The following is a 24,220-nucleotide window of genomic DNA, read 5'->3' as shown; positions in this document are numbered from 1 at the left end:
CGCATCATTCTACATAGAATTTATCTCTTAGTCCATTAAAAAATCATTTTCCATTTTTTCTCCGCTATCGTTTAGCATTTCCACCCCTCAATTCACATAGTTCCAAGTACACATTTCTTCAATCTATCTGTCAGAGTCTTCTCCTCTACTCGACGGGGTTAATCGACGAGCACAACCACAGAGCGTAGAAGACAAAACATCAATAGAGATCGTATCACGACCGATTGATCCCTGTTAAGTAAGTCAACTTACGATGCGTCAGTTCAGTGACCCCCCGTCGATCGTTCGCTGGATAACGTTCGTTCAGATGATCGGTGGTTGGACACACGATTAATTAGTTTCGAGAGATGCGCGATAACCAACATCGACGAGGAAGATTCGGTCACGAAACTCGACCAGAAGGATCTCGCTGCTGGAACACCGTGTAAGACTCTGCTTAAATCGTCGATTGCTTTAGCGAAACAGATGATATCGAATTGTGGAGTCGATATATCACTGAGTTCCCGTGTTACGAAAAGAAAAAGAAAGCTGTACTCTTTAAATAAGACGTCAGCTGTCAAGCGAGAGAACGATAACAGATTCCAATGTAGCAGCATGAATCTACTTCGTTCCTCTAACTCGAACGATCACTCTTCCCTCGCTCGCTGTCTCTACTGCTTAATTAATCCACCGTGAATTAAGCTGTCTTGTACCGACATCGCCTCAGTCTCGTTTCGAACAATCCATGTATTTTATTAAACATAATTTTTCGCGCCTATTAATTAACATACATGCGTTACATGACGAAAATGTCGCGTATAACATTTTAAAGTATCTTCTATCGATTAGCTAACTACTAACAGTCGAATATTAACGATAAAAAGACATGGGAATTGATCTTTGTTCATCAATTACATGCATACACTACTCGGCTTTTACAAAATATCAAACGTGAAGATGGAGTGTTAGAACAAGCAGATTGTAGAAATGGGAGCAGGTAAAGTCCTGGACAGAGAGCCATACGAAAAAATGTTTAATACAATGTACTTTCTATCGAACACCAAAATAAAAATTCACATTCGTATTACAAGTTTACTCCTTTAATATCTCACACATATATTTTTCCTTATAGCGTTCTATACAGAACGAGTTCTTTAATGGTGGTTCCTCTTTATTCATGACAACTGTCCATCTTTCTCTGACTTAGCGATATCTTCATCGCTTTGGAAAAGACTCTACTTTTGCTTTGTTAGTAAAGTAAATATCAGTCGGGAACGTTTCGAGCATTTGGTGCATCTGCTTCTCACGATGCTAACAAAAGTGACGCGTCACCCGGGGCTAGACAAGAAGAGAGACTAGGGTGGATCCTGGCGAACGAGGATCCGGCCAATCGAACCGTCAGGTTGCAGCCTGCACCAGCCAGACAATTAGGCCAAGATCTAAGCCCGTGACCGTTCCGATCCTAAACAAATAGGCTTACGATGATCCGTAATGGGATGACGGCGTGTCACGTGGTATCCTATAAATCCTTTTACGACGCGTACTTCTATTTACAGCGGGGGGTACAAAGGGTAGAGCCTGAGTCAGAATCCCCCGCCCGTCCTGTAGCGATCAGAGTATGAATACAACGACCTGGCAAATAAACCAATGGTAAATAAAAATTCTGCATCGTGCCGGGAAAGTGGGAACACGTGGAGTGTGTGCTCTATCAGGGAGGAAATCAATTTTGCTAGTTTCTTTGTAGTGTGTTTGTTGTGAGTGTACATGTAGTTCAATGAACTTTTAACGTATTGGTGTTACGATATTAGTTTTTGGACAGCTATTAATCTACGATATGTTCGTAAATATTCTATGTAAATGATTATAATTAAAATGGTATAGTGAGGATAAATAACCTACACATAATTCTGTTTCTATCTGAATAAAAATTGGTATCGGTTTTGTGAAAATCAGCCTCGTGTTATCAGCAAATATAAAAGAAGGAGATTTGATGCGTTAGTTCATGTTCTCCATGCAATTCGAAGAAAGTAACTTCTTCAATATACCTCGCGCTTTTTACGGATATTACCATACTTTTATTTACCATAAAACACGAGTAATACCGATCTCTCTTTAAACAATCGATAAAACTTTCCGTATCCTTGGGACGTAGAAAAGATGGAACTATTATTCTCACGGCAATAAAAAGAAAAATCAATCCAGTGTCTCCGTTAACGAAGCAGAAGACAGAAATCTATCCTGTCTATTCCGTTTAACAGAGTTCCATTTTCGTAGTCCGTTTGTCCCTCTAACACTGTGCCCCTCTATTTAGGGTGTATATACGTGGCTCTAGCCGTCAGTTGGCTTATGTCACTCGGGATTAGCGCTGTTTGGACAGAGGAAATTAACTACTACACCCGGAGTGCGCCATCTGCGTGGGCGTGCACGACATTGTGTCGCGGGCATCCCCCTTAAGATTTCGGGGCAATGTAATTCACTGGCGAAACCGATCCTGAGGGGGTCGTCGTCCGGCCGTAGTGACATTGCCATTTCCGTGATTAGAAATGACCCCCAGAGTCAGTTCGCTTGACTCCGATTCCAAGACGTTTTCTTTTATGTACTACTACCAGAGTCGAATGGAAAATCGATAACATTAACGCTCTCCGTTAATATCGTCGCTCTATGGGAATCCATGACATTATACCTATATCCGCCCAAATGCTATTAATCCGAATACGATCGTACTCAAACTAACGACCTTACCGTTCCAGAATTATATTAAATTTGAATGTAATCTCTATGCAATCGATCCTTCTCAATTAACATGTATGAGCTATTTCGAAGCCAAATTAGTCAATTTCATTTTCTGGCAATTTTCCTAATTTAGTATCACAATATGTGAATAGCGATTTTGGAAATCAAAGATCGATTTTAATGCGTTTGATTATTTTGTCCCCTGCGTGGTTCGATATACGTAGCAGCTCTTAAGTGGAATTTTCTGTACGCGTCAGACATATACTTTTTACCGGAAAACGCGTTTGTACATAGAAAATTCCCATCACTGTGCTTTCATTACAACGAAGCGACATTCTATGCCGAAGAAATATACTTCTAAATAGTCTCCAACTGCTGTATTCGAGTCAGTCGTACGTGTCTATCGCTTACGGGAAATTCCACGTGAATTCTCGCCATTAGAGAAACGCGCACTAAAATGACATTTCTACAATCACTTAATCATCCTTTTCATGCATCTTCATACATCCTTTACCTAAGTAGCTTCCGCTTTCCCAATATCTAAGATCTGCTATCTACCAAGTCCTCTTATCTCTAGCCTTATCACTGAAAGCCATTCTTCGCTTCCTTTTTCTTTCTCCCTATCTTTCATCCCTTATCGTTCTTCCATCGGAGAGTGTCAAGGAGATTCGGTGCAACGAGGACAGGCTCCGTGATTACCCGGAGGCTGCACCTGCGGCGTCCTGGCCCCGGAGGTGGTCACGTAACCGATCATAAATAAGGATGCAGCCTTGCTTGTTGATCGATTGTGTAAATAAAGATCACGTCCCACTCGACTTGGTCTCTCTCCGTACGCGTTACATGCAAGCGGCGATCCCGCTGCTTCGATTATCGTCGAGCACGCAGGCAAGGCGCCGAAGGAATCTGAACGCTGCGCTGACCGAACCGGACCAGACTGAAAGGTACCAGCGTACTCGTGCAAAGGAGGAGAAGCCGCAGGTCGTGGTGCCCCAGGTAAGATCTTCGCACCCGGCGGTAAGCTCGTTAGCGAGAGATTGCGATCAATGACCGAAGATGAACGCGTTCGTACGGCGCGAACTGAGTAACGCGTGTTGCTCGACGAAGACCATCGAACGGTTCGATAAAAATGTGTAAGAGAGATAGGTAGAGGAGATCGAAGTTGTTTTGCAAGCGTTGCCCAGCGGTACACTGTTCGGTATGCTCGTTAGCGTCGGTCTTTCGCATCGATGTCTCTCCTCTTTCTCTCTTCGTTCCTCCGTTCCTCCTCCTCGTTCCTGTCCCCGATCTCCACCCCTCTTAATACGTGTTATCCGTTACCACCGTAGGTGGTTGCGCCGGTAATTGCGTTCACACTTAACCACCTCGTGAGGGATAACGATTCGAGACTTTCCTCGCGCGAAACGCCGTAAATATACTCGTAAGATGAAGGGAGGTACCGGTTCCCGCCAATCTGGAATACAATCGCGAACCCCCGCTGCAACTTCATCGCGCCTGGTAAATCTTACACCCGGCGCAGCTGGAGCGTGACGAAGTCGCAAAAATGCCCTGAAACCGACCGCCAACAGAGCTGATGGAGAAATTCTGAAACTTTTAACCTTATGGTCCGTTCGAAGGGACATGAAAGCTGCCGGCTCTTTGACGCACCTTGCGTGTCGAATAAGAGGCGAGAGAGGTTCGTGAGTTCTTTGAAATTACGTACCTGCTATTCCCGCGCGATTCCGTGATGATTTAATTTGATCCTTCGCAACGGGCGTTCCTTCAGTTTGTTTCGATGTTCATTAGTAGATTGCGGATTTTTGTACTTTTATGTGAATTGTCAAAGTACGTAGATCGCATACAACATGAGAAAATACACGAAATATTCAAAGTGGAACATAAATATACACGAAAATCCGCAGTCTATTCATTCGACATATTATATCGCTAAACAAAAGAAAAATTTGATTCTCATATAAACTAAACAGTGACTGTCTCACAACAAAATTTTCTATTAAAAAGAAATTTTCGTGTAAAATATCTGTCTCGCATCGTGTAGTTACTATCCCTTTTATCCTACATCCTATTCTCCTCAAAGGAATTGAAATCAACCTGTTTCAAAAGATTCTCACTATACCCAACTCGCAAATAATAAACAAAATATACAGGATCAAATTTTGCGTCAAATCAAACGCACGAAAATCGTTTTGGATCTCGGCGCAGGGGTGAAATAACGTTCCAAATTTAATCCGCGGCTGACGCGGATTCACCAGTGATCCCTCAAGATCTATGTAAATAGAGAAGCGCGTCGACCGGCCGTGAAAAATAAGTAAGAGTTTACAGATCAGTCGCTACTGGTCGAACGCAAATATTTTTTGAAGTTGTCGTAGCTGCAGGGCACAAAGTTTCCGGGCTGGCGTGCGAGTACGAGCGTAAACGGGAGGAGAGCTCGAACGGGTCGAAATTAAAGACCGGCGATATTGATGCTTGAACGGGGCCAATTTGCGTTCCCAGCAATTTTCAAGCCGCCCGAATCCGAGCGGGACACAACGTTGTTTCGTTTGAACGCGGCTCGCTTATTTACTTGTGTCCCACCCTGTCCAGGACGCTTTGACGGACCACGTTATGAGGCAATAAGAAACAGCCTCGCAAATTTCGTTTTTGCACACTGCGCCGCTTCATTCGTGAGTTATTTTTTGGATTCGACAAGTTTTTCGCTTTTGGAGTTACGAAAGGGTTCTTTTATTCAACAGCTACGTATCTTCGGGCAGTGTTTGCCTTGATTCGAACAGGGTTGTAAAACTCTACTTCCTCCGCAATTCGGGTTTGAAAGAGTTCAAATGTTTCAAAGGAATTTCAAGTTTCTTTTTTATACGCACTATAAAAATATCGAAGTTTGCTTCTTTCTACAGGGTAATACATAGTAGTTTTGTATACAGAAAACTTTTTGTGACTTCCAGTGAAGACGAGACGTTGCCCGGTGTATGGTGACTTCTATTGTACACTGTTCTATAATGCTTGCATATTTAACTCTTTTGTCTTAGAACTTCAACTCATACTCGTGGTAGAGATTATAGTTCCAACTTCATAAAAGATGGAGAGTAGTCGCGAGAAAGTTTAGTTTGCACGTTAGTTAGTTAGTTTCAAGTCGAGTTACAATTTTTCAATCTGAATATTATCAAACATAAATTACGTACAATATTTTGGTATTATACGACATAGCTGTAATAGCTACTAAAAAAATGATAAATGCCAGAGCTGAACGAAGTGCAATTTTCAATCTCCTAGAATCAGCTGAAATCAGATACATAGATACGTTCTAAAGGAACTCTATTCTCCTCACGCTCTCAAAAATTTACCAGGCATTCTACGAATCGAGCACGAACGACAAATCAGGCTGTCGATGAGAAGAAAAGAAATCGAAGACCAGTCGATTCCGAACTAGAAAACGAACGACGAATGTAATCGACTGTACAGAACGGATCACAGGGAAGGAAGCTTTTCGTCGAATCGATAAAATTTAACTATCCCCGCTGGTTCTTTCTCCGCTCGACCGAGCATTTGGCTTCGAGCGTTTCATGTAGTCCGACTTCATTCAACTCGACCGATTCTTTTCGGTTTCCGTTCTGTATACAGCTTATCCCCGCGCGTTGCTTCTTTCCCTTCCCTTTGGTATCTACATAATCCAATATATGCTGATGCCGAGGTTCGATCAGGGTCGAAGGTCCATGCGAATCGTTTGTTAGCCCGTCCCGAACCGAACCCCTCCCCCCTATTTTTATTATGTCTACCGGGAAATCTAGCATCTCCCTGGTTTCGTCTGCGAGGAACCATCTGGCGAGTGATGTAGGCATCGCAGGTAATCCGGTAAACATCGGCGGTCGAGCTCCAATTAGTGTCTGTTTACTCTGCCCATTTCTTCCGCCCTTTTGACCATCATCCGTTTCTTCGTACCTCGGACGCCACACCCCTTTTTTAATTAAAATTTGTAAGAAGCTTCTGCTCTTTTTCGACCAACGAATCGACGTTCCGAACTTTTTCAGCGACTTTGTTCGCGGTTGGCCAACTAAGTTACGCGATATAATGGCGGAGGGTAGCTTTAAAGAATAAGGAGGTAGCTCTGGTTTCTTGGTATCATTACGATTGTTGGAGTTAAAAAGTATTATTATTAAGGTTTTCTTTTATTATTATCTTGAATGATAGAAATATAAGTTTTGCTGTTACAGAGATATAAGTCTTCTATTTCTCTCAAGCGATGAGTGAAAGGTAATTGGTATGAAAGGGAAGAATTTTGATTATATCTGGGTAAGTCTGCGGAGAATCTCTTCCAGTTTGCCTCGCCGCGTTTATCAACGGATGCTGGCGAACGATAATATTCTTCGTGCATTCCGTCGACTAGAAACACTCGGAATAATTGTGTGTGCACAAAGAGAGAATGGAATGTAAAACGGAACACGTCGGTTAGAGGTACACGAACGTCGAAACGACGGCCTTCTCCGTATTTCGAGTATGGCGCGATTATTTCGGAATTCCCGAGGCACGCTTCCTATTTACTCCATTTCACTTTGTTTCATCCTTTAAGCGTTCCTTCCTATTTCCGTTACGACGTACGAGGATCAATTGTTGGCAACGTTTGCATTCTACGTCGCATGTGTTTCAGCTAAGAAAGGAATTTGAATGTAAATGCTTTGGTCGCCTCGGTTGCATGTTTTCCTAGAGTAAACTGATGGAACATGCAACGTCGAATGCAAATGACGCCGACGGTCATTGCAGATTGCCACGAAAATATATAGCGGCCCGTGCCGCGAACCAACGAGAAAGAACGAGAGCTCCCGCGCGCAGGGATGGAAAAAAAAACACGACGAGAAGAAGGAGGAAAGGAACGAAGAAAACATAACGACTGTTGCGACCACACTACGTATACGTAACACGTTGAAGCTCATGCACGATTATAATAAATTGCTCTGATCGGCGTACGGATAACGACGAGGGGAACGATCGTCAGAATTGTAACCTTTAAGCTCGTCGAGCCTTCCGAGAAACCTTTCCTGCGCGAGACAATGCGCGATCGTTGGTTGAAAAATCGCGAACAAAGGGGAGCTCGTGTCCTGGAAGTATTTAACGTGACCACCGTACTCAATCTTTCCCACTCCTCTCTTTCTTCTTGAACTATAATTTGACAATTTCGAGACACGAAATTCGACTTTCAGAGTCGAAGCTTTTAATAGAAATGCGATCGTCGTTGTTCTCTTAATTCGGGACCGATCGTAAACGGACAGAGATTATTCGTCACGCGAGATGTCTCCTTGTTCGATGCGTGCGTCCGGATGATTACCAAAGTCTCGTGAAGCCAATGAGACGGTCGGTCACCCTCTATCCCCCTCGAATCGCGGAACGATCCTCCCCCGCGATCGAATAATTCGAAGAACGAAAGCTCGAAGCAATTCCGCGTCATCAGAAAGTCCGGTCGATGTTTCAAGGCAATTCCGTGGCTGGTAAGGGCTTATCACCGGGTGGCACGGCATCCAAAGCCTCGACACGGGAGCTGGTCTCCTCCTATAGAACTTCCACGAGGGTTGTTCCTTCCTTTCTCTCTCTCTCTCTTTCTCTCTCTTCCAGGATTTCACCTTTCTCTACCATCCCGCCGACGACCCTCTTACCGCCTCCACCCAACCCCTTCTCCACCTATTTCTCCTCCTCCTCTTTCAGCCTTCTCCTCCTTCTTCGCTCCCACCTTTTTCACTTCGACTCGACCTGCCCCTCTGCCCGTTAGTCGCTCGCTGCTTGAATTCCACAATTCCAGCAGCGAAGAAGGATCGATAATGGATCCAGCCGGCTTTCCACTCTATTCTATACGCATCATTTGACACCCGGTAGACGTAAGGAGAGAAGAACCGCGAACGCCGTTGCTTCTCCTCGGTAAAGGGAAACGCGCGCGCGAGGGCAAGAGCGAGACACGGAATTCAATAGATAGAAATCACTGCTATTGTCGGGGCGCTATATGACGCGACGAAATCGCGGAAAATGAGACGATCTCGAAGCCGAGGAGGAAGAAAAATTATATCGACGCCGGAATCCCTTAAGATCCACCGTTCGAGCTGCTTCCCTTTCATTCCACTACTTCTCTTCCGCGCTATTTTCCTTCTTTGTCGCTCCTTTTTCTTTTACTCATTCCTATCCTTCAGCTTCTCTACGCTTCTCGAGGGGTCAAGCTTCCCACCTTTTTGGCTCTTTTCGACGCGAGTAACGATAGCCAAGATGCGTTCTGACAGCCGCAAAATCCTCGCGAAAATACCTCCGTTCATACTCATTTCCTTCCTTTCTTCCGTTTGCACCAGCTTGCCAACGTCCTTCGGTAATCCTATCTATACGAACCCACGAGCTCGGACGCTCCTCGAGGATTCTCCCGGAGGACGCCTCTATCCTCGTATTGTCGAACGCTTCTTCGGTAGCCTCGTGGGTCTTTCATCACCTTTCACGAGTCCAAAATGCTCCATTTATAACATCGTCACCCTCTTCGAGTCGGCCGCGATCTTTTTTCCCCACCTGCACAAAGGATGGATTTCTTCGAGTTTTCTCATACGGTCACTTTGCTGATTACGTGGAAGATAGAGTGGGCTTCTCCCTCCAACCGGATGATCGACAAGTAAACAATTTTGGGATAAAGAAGAATCCCTTTAAGGTGAAAATTGCTTCGATAAGTCTGTAAGAAAATTGTTTAAGTAGAATTTAGCTTCGCCAATTGATCTGGATAAACTTATCTGGACAGACCAATTGTTAGATCAATCCGGTCAGATTCCTTGAATGGATCCCACCACGTTAGATTCAAGATGACGAAGATTGACCAGTCACTCCCAACTACAGGTATTTCTGTACAAATCTTTACTTTCTCAAAAAAAAAACCTCGGTTAAAACGAGCTGATCTTACGCAAAGTCAAACGTTTCCCAGAATAACAAGAACTCTTGTTTAAAAAGGAGATCGTATGCAAAGGTCGTGTTCCGTGTTCCTGTAAAGCTGACTTAACCAACCCGTCACTTGCCCTTCGCCGGCGCCAAGATTGTTTTTGCCTCAATAAGACACGGTCATGGCCCGTCTAGTTAACGGAAGCAACTCGTTCTTTCCTCTTCCTTCTCCACCTCCTCCACTTTCCATTCCTCTTCTTTCTTTTTTTCTCTTCTCTTCTAACAACAACAGGTCCAGAAACGGATGCAGAGAAGAAGTCTGGTAGCCTGAGCCCTCGTCCGTGAGCTGGAGTTTTCGAGACGGCCGAGGCGAGATTATAATTATGCAAATGCCTTGTTGCGGGGAAGAAGAGAGCGAGCAACAGATGTCTGGAACGGCATCTTCGCGAAGGAACATCGCAACGGCGCACGGCGGCCGCGTTCCCGCTGCTCCAAGGGCCGACGATAGAATACAAGGTGGGGCTTGGAAATGAAGAATGACTCGGAGACGTGGCCGTATTCTCTGTGGCCCCTTGTGGCTTTCGGTTCTCGTGCACGGCCGAATCGCGTCGCTGAATTCTTTTGCTCTTCCCCTGCCACGGCAAGACAGGTGGCACAGATTGCACCTCGCCACACGGCCCTGAACACCTGTGTTTCTTTTTATGAAACCTGTCGCCGTTGCCGAATTGCCACTCGTAAAATCTCTCTACATGGTAAACCGATCTGGTACCTTCGGTTTTGCTTGTTATTATATTTCTTAATGGGATATTCCACGACGCGATTGGGGAACGTTGGGCATTTTGAATGTGGAATGAGGAAATTTTTAACTTCTCCCTATATTAGAATTATAATATTTAATCGTTCGTAAACAAGCAGCCTCGTTCATATTCTAGTCTCCTAAAACGTCAGAAATATTTGAAAAATCTGAGATACTTTTCAATGTCTCTCGTTATGAAATCGTTCGATAAATTAACACTTCTGCTGACTAATTACGACTTCTGTCATCGCTCTTAAACAAAAGTGAACTTTCACCCGCGAACGATTAAAAAGTTAAATTTTATACTTGCCAAGTGTAGTACTTGCGAGTGACGCGTACTTATAGTAACACACTATGTATTTAGTCTGTGGAAGTTGCCGAATATGCTCGAAACCATGGAGACTAATTGGAAGTTACGAGGATCGCGACGAGCCTGCATGAAGCCATTCGTGGCATTTCCAGTTGTCCTGTTTATAAATCATTCCACCCCTCATGAGTCCGCACGTACTATAGAAGACAATTCTTCCTCGATCGCGTGGACCCACCCCCTCTGTCCCTACCCCTGTCATCTACCACTGACTATATCCACCATGGTGCGCTCGAATGCATTCTCTCGCTTCTCGTGACAACTATTTTGTCTCTTTCTGGAGAATTCGTAGCGAGGCGTTCTCCTCGGAAGCAGGTTCTCCTGCGCGCCCGGTGAGAGGAGCCAGCCCTTTTATTGTGCGGCACTTGGACGAACAATTCTTATTACGGAGTGGCTGTGTTCGCGCCCCAAGAAATCTCATTACCTCGTGCGGGGATAGAATTGCGTTGACGAAAAGTTCGAAAGGAGGTGTTAAGGCTCGCGCGCAAAGAGAAAATCGAAGGAGACAAAGTCCATCTAGCTGGACCACCTTCAGCCTCCAACCCCTTCTGCCTGTTTCCTCTTCGCTTTCTCCATCATTCCGTGCGACCGTTTCATCCCCCGAGCCGCACTCTCTCTCCTCGCAATTCCCCGTTTTCGTCCGCGTGGCGAGCGAGACAGGGAGCGAGAGAAAAGGGAAACTCAATTTTCCACGGATAATAAAAAACAGAGTATTACTTAGAGACGCGGAATGAACGGAAATGAAGTTTGCGTTCCCGTTGGAACGGGACGCCGCCTCGTTAGCCGCATTCTTCCGGCGCAATTATTCGCCTCTGAATTCGGGTTTCAACGCGGCCAAGGATTTCGTGGCTGCCGAACGAATCGCCTCGGCGAATGGAACATTGTGTCGCAATCTAGTTGACGAGCACAGTCTGCGGCGTGTGGATCGTACCGCGTAAAAGAGAAATGGTTTAGAGCGTTCTGTGTCTCTTCCTCTCTCCCATTCTTCTTTTTCTTTTATTCTCTTCTCTATACTTTTTCTTATTTATTCCTGTCCAGCAGATTCCCTTCCTCTTCGAGTCGCGTTTACGTATCACAGAGAGTTGTGACACAGGTGTATCAAAGGGGAAATCGATGCTCGGCAGGATGGTAAACGTTGTTCAGATACACAATACACCGGGAAGATTAATGATAGCGGCCGCGGTATCATTGCGCTGGAATGCATCCCGTCGTTCATTCATCATCTCGCGCGAGAGTCGCCACCATTCTGTCGGTGACTTATTATTTATTACGAATCTCTCGTCTTCCGCCTTACGGTGGCTGTCCCACGAGAGAAATGCGTTTTCTCTCTGCCTTCCAAGATGTATCGAGCTTCCATAAATTATAACATATGGTTTCGGTTAACGTACTCGTCACGAGTCTATCCCCAAGTCGAACTATGATTAATTCGCCATGGACGATCGAACGAAGAAATAAAATGAATTGAAAAACGACGAAGTACGTGTTACGATTTTACCAGAAGGCATTTAGAAGTTCGACAATACGAGGCAGGCGAGAATGAAAAGTGGAGTGCCGGAAAATGGATCAACTATAATTACGGCGAGGAACGTAGCGTATGCTGGCAGCCACAGATTCGAAACGATCCATTAAACCATCAAACGGCTATTGATTTACGTTTCCTTATTGGCTCCTTGGTACCTCCTTATTATAACAGCTAAATCGAGTCATAAATCAAGCATCGTAGCGGGAAAAATCCTCCTGCGAATTTATATTACACCCCCTGCTTCGTTCTTGCTATGAGGTTATCCCTTTTTGCCTTTTGTACGTGAGTCAACTATAGTCGACTGACGGTAGCAAACAGAAGGACTTAGAATGGAGATCGCGATCGATAAAGTAAGATTATCTTGCAATAACCATTACATCCAGTTATTTATTTATTTGTATAGATGATTTCAAATGTGCTGTCAGAAGAGATTCGCTTACGATTCGATATTTGTTTTCGTGTGCCCTGAAAGATATACATAACAACCGCGTATCTTTAAACCTAATATCAAACTACCTTAAAATCAGTAAATTACATTCGTTCCAAGGCTATTTCGCAAAGCTATTATACCCAGTTATTTATTTAACTATTTGGATGATTACAAATATGCTTATAAAAGAAATTCACTTATGATTGAATTTTTGTTTGTATTTCCCATAAGAGATATAATACCCGTACATATATCTGCAATCCTAATATCATCGACCTTAAAACCAGTAAATTACATCTATTCCAAACACACAAAGCTGGTGCCAACTGATTTTGTAGTTAATTTTATCCTGTTTCTAATCGTAAATCCATCGAAGATGGCGGCCGAGATGAATGGATCAAACCGTATCCCCTATCCGTATTATGTATCCCCTATGAAACAAATTGCTCGCACCTCCATCAGGATTAATTTCCTGCCGTATATTAACCATCTACCGCTTCCTTATTTTCACGGATGCTATCAATATCCTTTTGCACGAATGATCACCTGACGGCGATGGTTAGTATCGCGATGGTTAGATCCGCGTGAAAATTCCAAACAAAAAAGAAAAAATCATTACACACGGATACTTCGATCTTCCATTTCGATTCGTTAGCCGTGTCTATCCATCAGTTAGATACGAGCCACCTTTCGTCCCCGACAGCCATCGAGACAGCCGCGAAATTCGCGGAGGGCAACGTCTTTGGCTGATTAATCCTCCGCATCTCGTTCCTCTCGGCATCCGTCTTGATACCGCACGCGGGCATTATCTGTAGCCGCGGAGGAGAGCTGCAGCGGTTGCATCCAGGCAAGTCGAGAGACAGCGCGAAGAGACCGAGATGAACCACGGAAACGGCAACGGATAGAGAGACAAGGACGAATATATGACGGTGGAAGAGAGGGAGAGAGAGAGAGAGAGAGAGAGAGAGAGAAACGATTCAACGAGAACGAGAAAGACAGGATAAGGTAGATGGGACGAATTAAAGAGAGAGAGGCCAGCCCCCGAAACTTGGATGTAATTACTCCCGTCTAGCGTGTAAACTCTCGTCTTGTCATAGCTATCCTGGCTGCCGGGTTCAGCTGCGCCACCCGGACTTGAAATTACTCCTGCTTCCTTCTGCGAGACTAATCAGCCACGGCTCCTACTGATAAAGTAAGAATCCTGTTAGCGGCGAAATCGAGATTCCTCGAGAACGTCTAACCAACCTGTGACCAGCCTAGTTCCTTGCTGTATGAGCTATGAATCTTGTTCGGTATCGTTAACTCAAGATTTGGATGATCATTCGATGAACTGGCTGGCTATGTTACGAGTTTATATAACTACTACGTTTATGTAAGTCTAACTGAAGTGATTGGAGATTGGAGATTTTCACGTTTTAAGGAATTAAATGAAAGTCGTGCGTTTATAAGGTGTACTACATCTATCCTTTTTGTGGGTAAAAATAGCCAAATACTACCGGCACTAGAGCACTTCTGTTGTAATAATTGGTACAGTGCTTTTATAAATCAGTCGTAAAGATTTGCGATCTGAACAGAACCGTGAGTTTCTCAGTCCTATGGCTGTGGATTATTAAAGTGTAACACATCTCCTGTACCGTTTTGTATATTCTAAGTAGACGTTCCATTCTAACGTCGTCTGAAAAAGTGCCACGAGAAAGGCCTGACGCGTATTTGTCTGATCATGAAGGGAAGTGTTTCCTACAAGGAACATTGTGTCCCTGACAAGTCTACGAGTATAGGACACTATACGTCGGTTGGGTAATTGATCGCTATTTAACCAGGACGTGTGGCGATCACTGATTCTAAATAGACCATGGAGTTTATGCTAGTGTCGAGTTGCTGGCTCGACCAATCGTAGATACATTACTTGCGAGGAAAAAAATCACTTCATCGTCGAATCGTTCGTTACGACTGCGCAGACCAGTCGAACTAACGAACAATAAATATCTCGTTTTATTGTATTTTCTGACGAAAATGATTCCGTATGTCGATCCATTGCCGTTCAGTGGCGCGCATAGGCGTTCGAAATTAGAATAGGAAACGGGTCAGTAGCGTTTCGACCGGTTACTACGGACATTCGTTCCCTATGGCGTATACGCGTCCTGTGAATATAAACTAGTATGTATATATAAGATGTCCGTTCTAACTAGCTCGCAATATATCAGCATTGAGGGTGTGCAAATGAATAGCGCTTTGACAATGTTTCGATATCAGTTATGCGAATATGCAACAAAACGTGTACATGCATAGACGTGTACACGAAACATGTATATAAATTAGCTGTGACTTTTATGCATTTATGGGGAATTTGAAAGTGCAAAACTGCACGGAATATACATAATATGAAAAAATATGTAAAATATTCAAAGTATAGTGCTTTCTATAATACCTGATAGGTAAAACAATTCTCTAACAAGATTCTACCTTTTTACATATATTCCCAAATATATGAATTTCCAGAAGAATTCGTTATTCTACGTATAAGTTATTTGAAAATTTAATCGTGATCTTCTCAGAACTGTTTAACAGCATTGCAAAGTTAATTAAATTCCGACACGATATACCCTACACTCCTCTTGATACTCTACGGCTTTCATTTGAGACATCTTCCTTCGACTTATATAACTCTTCTACATTTAATCGGGACAATGTACAAAAGCAAGAGCAGTGTCGAAAGAAAGCTCAGTCCAATCTGTTTGCGACACGAACAAGCCCTAAGCTGGTTCGCGCATGTCGAAGAGGAAACGGTCGAGTGTACGCGTCTGGCGTGCAGATTGGCTCGCGTCGATGTGCGTTTCGAGAGGTCGATCAACAACGAACCGTTTACACCTTTATATCATCAATCAAGTGGACCAGGTAGCGCAGGTGTATAAACGCGCGGCATCATTCCGGATTGATCGATGAGCCGGCTAGCGTAAAACGAAAGAGTACACGGTGGAATGGCGACCAGAGAGAGGAACGAGAGAATCGAACGGAAGCCGCGGCTCTGGCATTGAGAGAAAGGGACACCAGCACAGATAGACAGAGATGGAGAAAATGAGAGAAGAGTCAGCTTCGAAACACAGTCGAAGGCTCGTCTATATTTTAACGGGAAGCTCGACAGAGCGTTAAAACGAGCCGTCAACGTGCCACGGCGCGAGGGTATTAATTACGAAGCGATGGACGTTGAACGCGGTTCCAACGATCCGTCCTGAAATACGGAACTCGTCCCTGACGGATATTACGTCGAAGAGATACTGATCCCTGGATCGGCAGAAAAATTCAACCCCCCGCTGGTAATGACTTTCGACTGTAATTGGTCTGCAACGACCAGAGCCAAGCCGATCGATCCTCCGAGGAGGCTTGTTTTAACGCACCTCGATAAAGCTATTTAACTCGATCTGCTTTTACACGGGTTTTAAGCACGCTTTCACGTTTGCCATGGTTCGTTACATAGACTTGCTAAATGGTACTTTGGTTGATGTATCTTGAGTATAGCGTTGCTCGTAATCGGAACGATGACTCGATACGGATTTTGGAACGCGTTCAACGTGTTCGATAGAATTCCTCGTGATCGTCTTGACGCTCGTCGGCTCGTCAGACAGACGTAACAAATGAAACTGGAATCTTCGCCAGTTCGAAGGCTGTTACGCTTCACGAATTCGAAGAAGTATCTATCTATAGAAAGTCGAACGTGATTGAGTTCGCGCTGTGAATCGACGATTTTTGGGGTAAACCGTGCCAACGGAAAGAGAAAGAGAAGAGACTTCAATGTCGATCCTGACCCTGTAATAGAATTCTGACGACCTCGACAATAGCGTATCTTCTGTACCGTTATAGCTTGTACGATCTCGGTCGTGATATGTACTTTCCGATTTCAAGGAAGAACTTAAAGGAATCTTGAACGCGATTGAAATCTCGTCGCACGCGACGACTTGGCCTGTGTCAGCTTCGGCTCCTCTTACCTTCGTTCTTGGTAGTTGTGCGCGAGTATGGTATCGATCGTGCTCGGTGAAGTTTAATTTACTGGGACCACGGGTAAACAATTAAAAGGAGTGGATATATAGCGAACGGAGGAACGAGCGCCTCTGCTGAATGGCTCTCCGAGTACCACGGGGCGGAACTAATAACATCGAGAACCGATAAACGCAAGTTACGACGTCTGGTTAACATTCCGCGGGCGACTCACCTCTCTCGGAAGAACATTCTTCCCCGTCGATCTATTCTAGTACCAGATCAAGATCCTACATTAGGTAGCACGCGAACTACCTACGTGCCTAATGTCCCTGTTCAGTTATTCGCGGCAAGAAGGCTGCACGAAGACTACGGCTAATGATACCAACGATCTAACTCCCGTTCACCTGGAAACGCCTCGCTCTGCAAGGAGATCGTTTCCAGGGACCGTGGAATTTACACGGATCGAATTTCGCAAGTTTCTCTTTATTGAGTTAGGTTCACAATGAAATTCTTATTTCGAAGAACGTTTGGAACGACGTAAGTTTCGCAGAATTTGTAATCCTCCGCATAGATGGCGATAGTAACAGTGAACTATTTTGTTGCGAAATCAGATAACGTTGGTGTTCCGTTTTTTTTCAAATAAGTAGATAAAATAGTTGTCGTTGAAAACTAATCGTGTAGTTATTCAAATTTATTTCTTTCCATCCACGTACGAAACAGTCATCGACTAAAATATATTACAAGATTAATAAATGGGCCTACTACTATCTTGTTACTTATGTAAACTAAAACATCCTCCTACCGCTTCTCACGAGGAGTTAAACATTCAAAAATTTCGCGTGTCTCGTATTCATAAATTATAATACATAACCATTCTCCAGGCCGTATCCCGAGGAAGTAACCAATCCAGTTGATGCATAATCATTTCTTACAACCGGACATCAACGAACGCTAATGACTATGTTAACATCCGTATAAATCAACTACTAAAAGCCTGAGCAGCCAACAGCCGTATTTAATTCAACGTAAAAACCAGCGGTTTACCGATCTTGGAAATACTAACTCGACCTCCGAGCTTCGAATCCGAGTCATTTTTCATAACGAACAACCATTCCGTGTCGTCGATGACTACATTATCGTGGGATCAAATTTACGAGCGTGTAACAAGATTCGAGGACGACGCGAGCCAGCGAGAACCGGGAACCAGGTCTTTTTTAGATTCCTCGTAGGTCCATCTGTGCCCGTGAAAGTTAGGTTAGGAAGGAGCTCGGCGAACGTGGCTCCCGAGCCACGTTCCTTGGTGACGAAATTATCGTGGGCTCCGGTGTCGTTTATTTCCCCAGGGCAAGGGCCAGCTCTACGCACTCCTCTCTTAACGAGATTATTGTCGTCCTGACGCGGACGTGTCGGCCGATGCGTATCGATATAACCAGTCACTGGTCCCTAGGAAGTACGAATGCGTATACACGCGTGATTCTCGTTTTCTCGCGTGGTGGCCGCCTTTCGATAAGCCTTAACGAGAGACACTTTCTCGATACAATACGACAACTCGCCCCCCTCGTGCAACACGGAAAAATACCGCTACACGACACCGAACCACTTTTCTTATCCCTCGTAGATCAAAGTATTTTTTAGCATAAACGATCGCAACGGCGATCTGAAAGTTTCACGTTTAATTATCGCCAGAGTTATGATTCGGAACAGATGTCCGATAGCTGCTGGTAATAATTAACAAGCTCCTGGACTGGTTTCACCCCCTTAGTGAAAGGGTTTTGCGTTTCGTACTGGATCGATCGAATTGTTAGATAGTATCTCATTCTTTCGTTATAATTTACGTCTTTGTTGCGTAAGGAAGGAGAGTGTAAATTCTCTTATCTATGGACGAGATATCTCGCGATGTCGATGACGCTGATGCAACGTGCTGGGACTTGTCGGCCACCTAGGGCGAGATACATCATTCGGTTCTGAGAAGAAAAGATGACACGCGATTGAAATCAAAGACAGTTGTTTGAATTTTTGCTCGACACAATAGAGACATAAATTAGCAAATATGAGCACCTTGATCTTTCGTAAACTCCAGATACTGTATTTATGTCTCACTTCCATTTCTCCTTAAATAATCTACACTACTAATAGTCGGAATCTTCAGGCAAAAATCACTTCAACTTTCACTTACGCGAAACAACATTCAATCTTAAATATCGAAAAACAAACATACGAAGTATTTAATCCATAGATTAATATTTATAGAAATTAATATTAATATAAATTCAAATAAATGAAATCATAAAATATCTCACCCCTAAATGCGAAGAGTTTAAAAATTCTAAACTGCAACTTCCTGAAACCTGTAACAGAAAATTATAAACTCGTTTTAATCTCCTCTGTCTTCCATTCGATTCGATACAATCTTCCATTTAGAAAATACGTTTAAATCTATCCTGCTAATATTGCCTGACGGTAGCGCTTGTTTCGTCATTGGCGCCTCCAACGGTATTAACCAACCCTCGAAAAATATTCAATTACGGCGTAACATTGCCCGATCGTCTTGCGAATGGAAACAGGCAGGGAAGGAAGCCGCGCTATCGTAACGTCGGTGCGTCTCAATAATTCCGCGTATTGCGAAGAGGGGAGGTCTAAGTGGCACGCTACACCAACGCACGCTCCTATGAGTCTCGTTTTCTCGCAATTCTCGTTGGCATCGGATTTCGCGATGGGTCAGCTTGGAGACTGATAACAACAGGACACAACGGGGGAAGAGAGAATCATCGTGACACCGAGCAATCAGCTGTCCTCCTACCAGGAAGAGCGGCGCCTGTGTCTTCGTGAACGTCGTTGGTCGTCGAGCAATACCGTCGCGCCGCGCTTAGAGAGATGTCCCCGTCAAGCAGACGCGACAATAAAGCTAATTGTGGCCCTAACGTGAGAAAGCCTGACCGTACGTTCGTATATACGAGAGATTTCAATTACGCCTCGTTATGCCGGCAGATGGGCATAATAGTCCTTCTAGCGTTGCTGCCGACGCTTTAGGCGTTCCAAGAGAGCCAGTTGGAACGCCTACACCACGACTTCGAAGCCGAACCTCCGGTCAAGCTGCTGCCTACCTCCTTCGCCGCAATAACGGGGAAAACGGCTGACGGATAAAAATGGAATTTCGCGGGAAATCCGATTTACCCCGCCTCCTCCCACGCGTTTCTTCCCTCCCCTTCACATACGATTCTATTAGCCGTTTCTGCTTGTTCGCTTCGGGCTCTACTACAACGTCGGACACTTTGAAGAGATACGGCCGTATCTTTGTAAAAGCGTAACGTTCTGTGGCGAGGTTCTTAATTAAAGCGTTACGTAGTGATACCGATTGATGTAACCGACAGTTATTGTTAGAGTGGATACTTGTGGACGAGTATTTTACTTCTTTTAATAGAAATTGTAAATTACTCGATGATAAGAAAAATCGAAGGGATTTCAGAAATCCAATTTCAGAATACCAACAAGCAAGAAAGGTAAAGTGGAATCGATATAGCGAATTAGACGCGAGAAAAATTATTATAGTCATTGATAGAATTGACGGTGGTTATGATTAAAATCTATGTATATCCATACTTTGGCAATCTATCTATTGGCACGTCGAATGAAAAGAATTAAACTGAGATATACCCTCATTCGTTCCTGATTCTAGACTTTGACAATTCGTCCATTCTACATTCTGGCGTGTAAACTTCGATGCTTCAGAGATACTAAAATCTTATTATATCCTTCGATGAAAGGATCCTATCAACGTCGCTTCAAAGAACTACTTAGCTGCGATATCGTAAAGGGTTCACGACCCTGCCGATATAATGACGGACATAATGGTCAATGGTGGATAAGTGTAACGCATCTTCTCGAAGTAGAGCAAGTGGTGTGTCACTAACTACGTTGTAACTAAGTAGTATAGTTTTGTCGCATGAGTGAAGTAATTCAGCAATTTAGCACGCGTACGTGTCGTATAATACATGCGCTGTCGTTTATTGCGTACGTTATTGCGTTACCTGAACTGTAACTCGAAACACAGAATTCGCGTTAAGGATAATTTTCGCGAAATTAATAGATCGTCAAGCGAAACGATTACAAGTCGCGCATGACGAATTGCTGTCGATTTAAATACTTTTCAGGTCTTTGATTTTCACTTGTCGGAACTATGGTGTTAAAGAACGGTTAATTTATGCGAGTCGAGTAGGCGTACTGGACGCCAGTTAAACGCGATTACGCTACACTAATCGCTCGTGTACCGGTAGTAATTTTCGTTCGTTAGTCGGATCGAAAAAAGAAGTGCGCGCTGAGAGATCGGGCATTGACAGTGCTCGAAACGTCGAATTCGAGGCACGAACGAATTCCTTGGACGCGTACGTGTACCGGCAAGAGGGAAATTGATACGTTATTCGTGGCACCGGCAATATAATCAACGTATTTACCCGATCTGAAAAGCAAGTAGCGTGCAACGAGCGTATTTATGCGCAACAGCGAAAGGTTTAACGAGGTGCTCGCGGCCATCGCGTATACGACCGTAGCCACGTGTAGTCGTATAATTCAAGACACACACGGTGCTTTCTGAATGCCTCTCAACTCGCATAAAACTCGCGTTTCTCGTTTGCCGCGCCGTCCATGTCGCCCGGACTACTTATTACGCAGTCCAGCCACCGAAGGAAAACGCGAATCTCTCTAACTCGATGAAAAAGTAGCTACCAAATAGAAGTTACTGCCTTGAGTCTACGACTGGAAGTATAGTCTGCACTTAGATCAAACCTTCGAACACGAAAGTTTTGCGTTCTATGATTATCGCTCGCGTAGATACACCTTAATGACAACCGTTGACAAGCAGGTAGGTAGAAATTTACAATCTCTACTTCCAATTTAAATTTGTCCTTCCGTTTTTATTCGATACTAGAAATACTAGTTTCCTTTTCTGATATTCCTCTTAAGTATGCCCTTGTCATGTCTGTTATTATTTTCAATAAAATACAAGAAATACTTCATCACTTTCTTTCAAGTCCATTTATTCCTAGAAATTCAGATAATGTCTTCTTTTAACTAATTGTATAATTATACTTGTTAACGAAACTAATTCTGCTAATTAATATCAATCAATCAGAACGGCACGATTGGCTCAAATAACGCTGCTGGTCTTTGTAATATTAACCCATTAGCATTCACAGTCACGCGTCAGGAAATCTGCCGCTCTGCTATACACAACGTTTAATGTGAAAACGTAAGTATACCAATGGAGTCAATAATTACAATTTTACAAGCTTTCATCTCAACTATTTCGACTACCGATCAGCGCTCAACTAAGCCGTACCAAGCGATTTCGGACAGATTTACGGGTCCACGTGACAGAGATTTCTCCGCGCGATCTCCTGTAGACGCGGAGGATCGCGTGGCTGGAAATACGGACCGCTGTCAGCGAATAAATCGTCGAACAAAAACCGGCGAACGCTTCCCACCATTTCGAATCTCTCGCTTTACGACAGCCTCGGGAGATCGCTTGTTCCTGTCCCCGTTTCTCGTACAGACGCGTTAAATCCGTCGTGAAAGGGTTAAAGGAAGGATCGAGCCGTTTCTGCAAACGCGGATCGAGCGTTTCTCTTGTCGCGGCAGCTACGGCGAACGGTTACAATGCGTCACGATTTCGGCGACGGGCACGGATCACGGCTTGATCGTTATTAATGGCCACGTGGTCATTGTGCCAACGCGACTGCAACACGCCTTTGTCGTTCCCTCCAGCAAGGCCCGTAGCCGATTGCTCAGCGATTCATTTTCGGCTGGTTTGCGACCGGTCGCTATTTATCGCGACCGCTCGTTAACCGAGGATTCTTTTCTCGTTTGTTCCGAATGTCGAAAATCGCGAGTGGACACGACACATACAAAATACGGATAGAAAGTGGCGCGGAAATTTACGTAGCGCGTATCCCGTGCGATTTTTCGTGCGGTTACGTTCGAGGGAGAATTGGAGAAAGGATAATGAGGCGAAGAATGGGTGTTTTTGTTCCTGAGTTTACTAATGATCGTAGGATGGGTGTATTTTTTTATCTGAACACGTTCTGGATAATACCATTTGTTATTCTCAGGTAAAATAATATAGGAGAACAAAAGTAATAGTATTATAAAATAATGATAGAGATCGAATACAACCTGCAAGGTATGCTTCGTTGAATAAACAGTTGAGATTAAATCACAAAATATTTCTGTATAGGATATAATGTATGAATGTTATCGTCGAAATCTGAAACGTCGAATACGGCCCACTTGTCACCGAGTAATGCCTCTAACAATGAGTAAATGTCACTCACTGTGAACGAAGCTTAATAATGTATAAAAACGCGTAGCTTTCGCTCCTGCTATTTCGTGAATTATGATTTTCTCTGACAAGTGTAAAAAATCATACGCGATCGTACGTATGCGTACATAAAGCGTCAGTTAAAAACATAGAAAAATCACAGCAATTAAATTTCCCAGAAAAGTGAACACGTTTTCTAAATTAATTCACCACGTGTCAAATCGTTGTCTATTACGGCGTTGTCTATTGTCCGTTTACGCCGATTCTCTTTCCGCTCGTCGTCGGATAACGCAGACTTTGCCGGCGTTTGTCATCGACGCGCGGCACGAAAATATAAATCGTAAACAGGCCAGCCGAGCCACAGGTTGAGGGGGGGTCACGGTGAGCGAGCCAGAAACGAGAATAAATTCCACCGCGTGATAGCTGAAACTTCGCGCGAAACGAGTCGCGCCCCTTTTCTTCCTTCGCGTTACACGCCCTTCCTCTACTTTCCTTATTCACCCTTTCTTGCTGTTCCTTATTCATCCACCTGCTCACCCCCTTTATTATCGAGCACGACGCGCGGAGCACGTACCGAAAAACGCATACCCCGTCGTTCAACTCTACCCGTGGCCGTTTCACCGTCTAGTTTCACACGAACCAGCCAATTTTTCTACGTGTCGAACGACTCCGCCGTCTGCGAAACGTTGCATCGGAATACGTAGCTCGAACGTGTTACACACGTGACAGTGGCACGTGGGTGGAGATACGAATTCGTTGATTTCGTTTGATATCGCGGAAGATTTTATTCGCAGATCGAGCGAGAATTTGGAAAATTTGCCGTTTCGGTTGTTCGAGCGAATGTGCTAAGGCTGAAGTGTATTTTCACACAATCTTTGATTTCGTAGATGAAGATATAATTGATACAATATTATTTATACTATACAATCGAATGAATTGTCCACTCGTGGGATTCGTGTTTTTGGTAAGCGAAGCGAAACCACATTGCGAGTTTCTAAACGAAAGTAAATTGTAGATCAGAGAGATTCGCCAATTATTCTAATCAAGTGAACTATCTACTTATTGTTAGCTTTAATCTAATACATAAATTCTATATTACTAAATTTTATATTCGTAGCTGATTATCACCTATAAGTTTCTCCGGACGTGGTTGATTCTATTGTTTCGCGTGTTCGCAAAAAGTTTCACCGTTCAATAGAATTAAAGGGTCACCTACTCGGGATGAC

General features: G+C 44.0%; 1 protein-coding gene across 7 annotated transcripts in view; it reads right to left on the bottom strand.

Annotated features, from left to right (window-relative positions):
- Window positions 1–24,220, bottom strand: part of LOC138184329 (discoidin domain-containing receptor 2) — a 254,587-nt gene that overhangs the window by 75,249 nt on the left and 155,118 nt on the right. For 5 of the 7 annotated variants that reach the window (XM_069122228.1, XM_069122231.1, XM_069122241.1 and 2 more), the window contains one exon: window positions 18,982–19,029. The exons of the other annotated variants lie outside the window; for them this stretch is intronic. The gene's annotated coding sequence lies outside the window, so the exon portion shown is untranslated. The remainder of the gene's footprint in view (window positions 1–18,981; window positions 19,030–24,220) is intronic. 7 annotated transcript variants of the gene reach the window in all.

The sequence above is a fragment of the Bombus flavifrons genome, chromosome 1 (assembly GCF_040668555.2).
Source record: "Bombus flavifrons isolate JBK064 chromosome 1, iyBomFlav1_principal, whole genome shotgun sequence".
Classification (NCBI taxonomy): Eukaryota; Metazoa; Arthropoda; class Insecta; order Hymenoptera; family Apidae; genus Bombus; species Bombus flavifrons.
The sequence above is the reverse complement of the archived record's forward strand: the minus strand, read 5'-3'. Positions and strand labels throughout refer to the sequence as shown.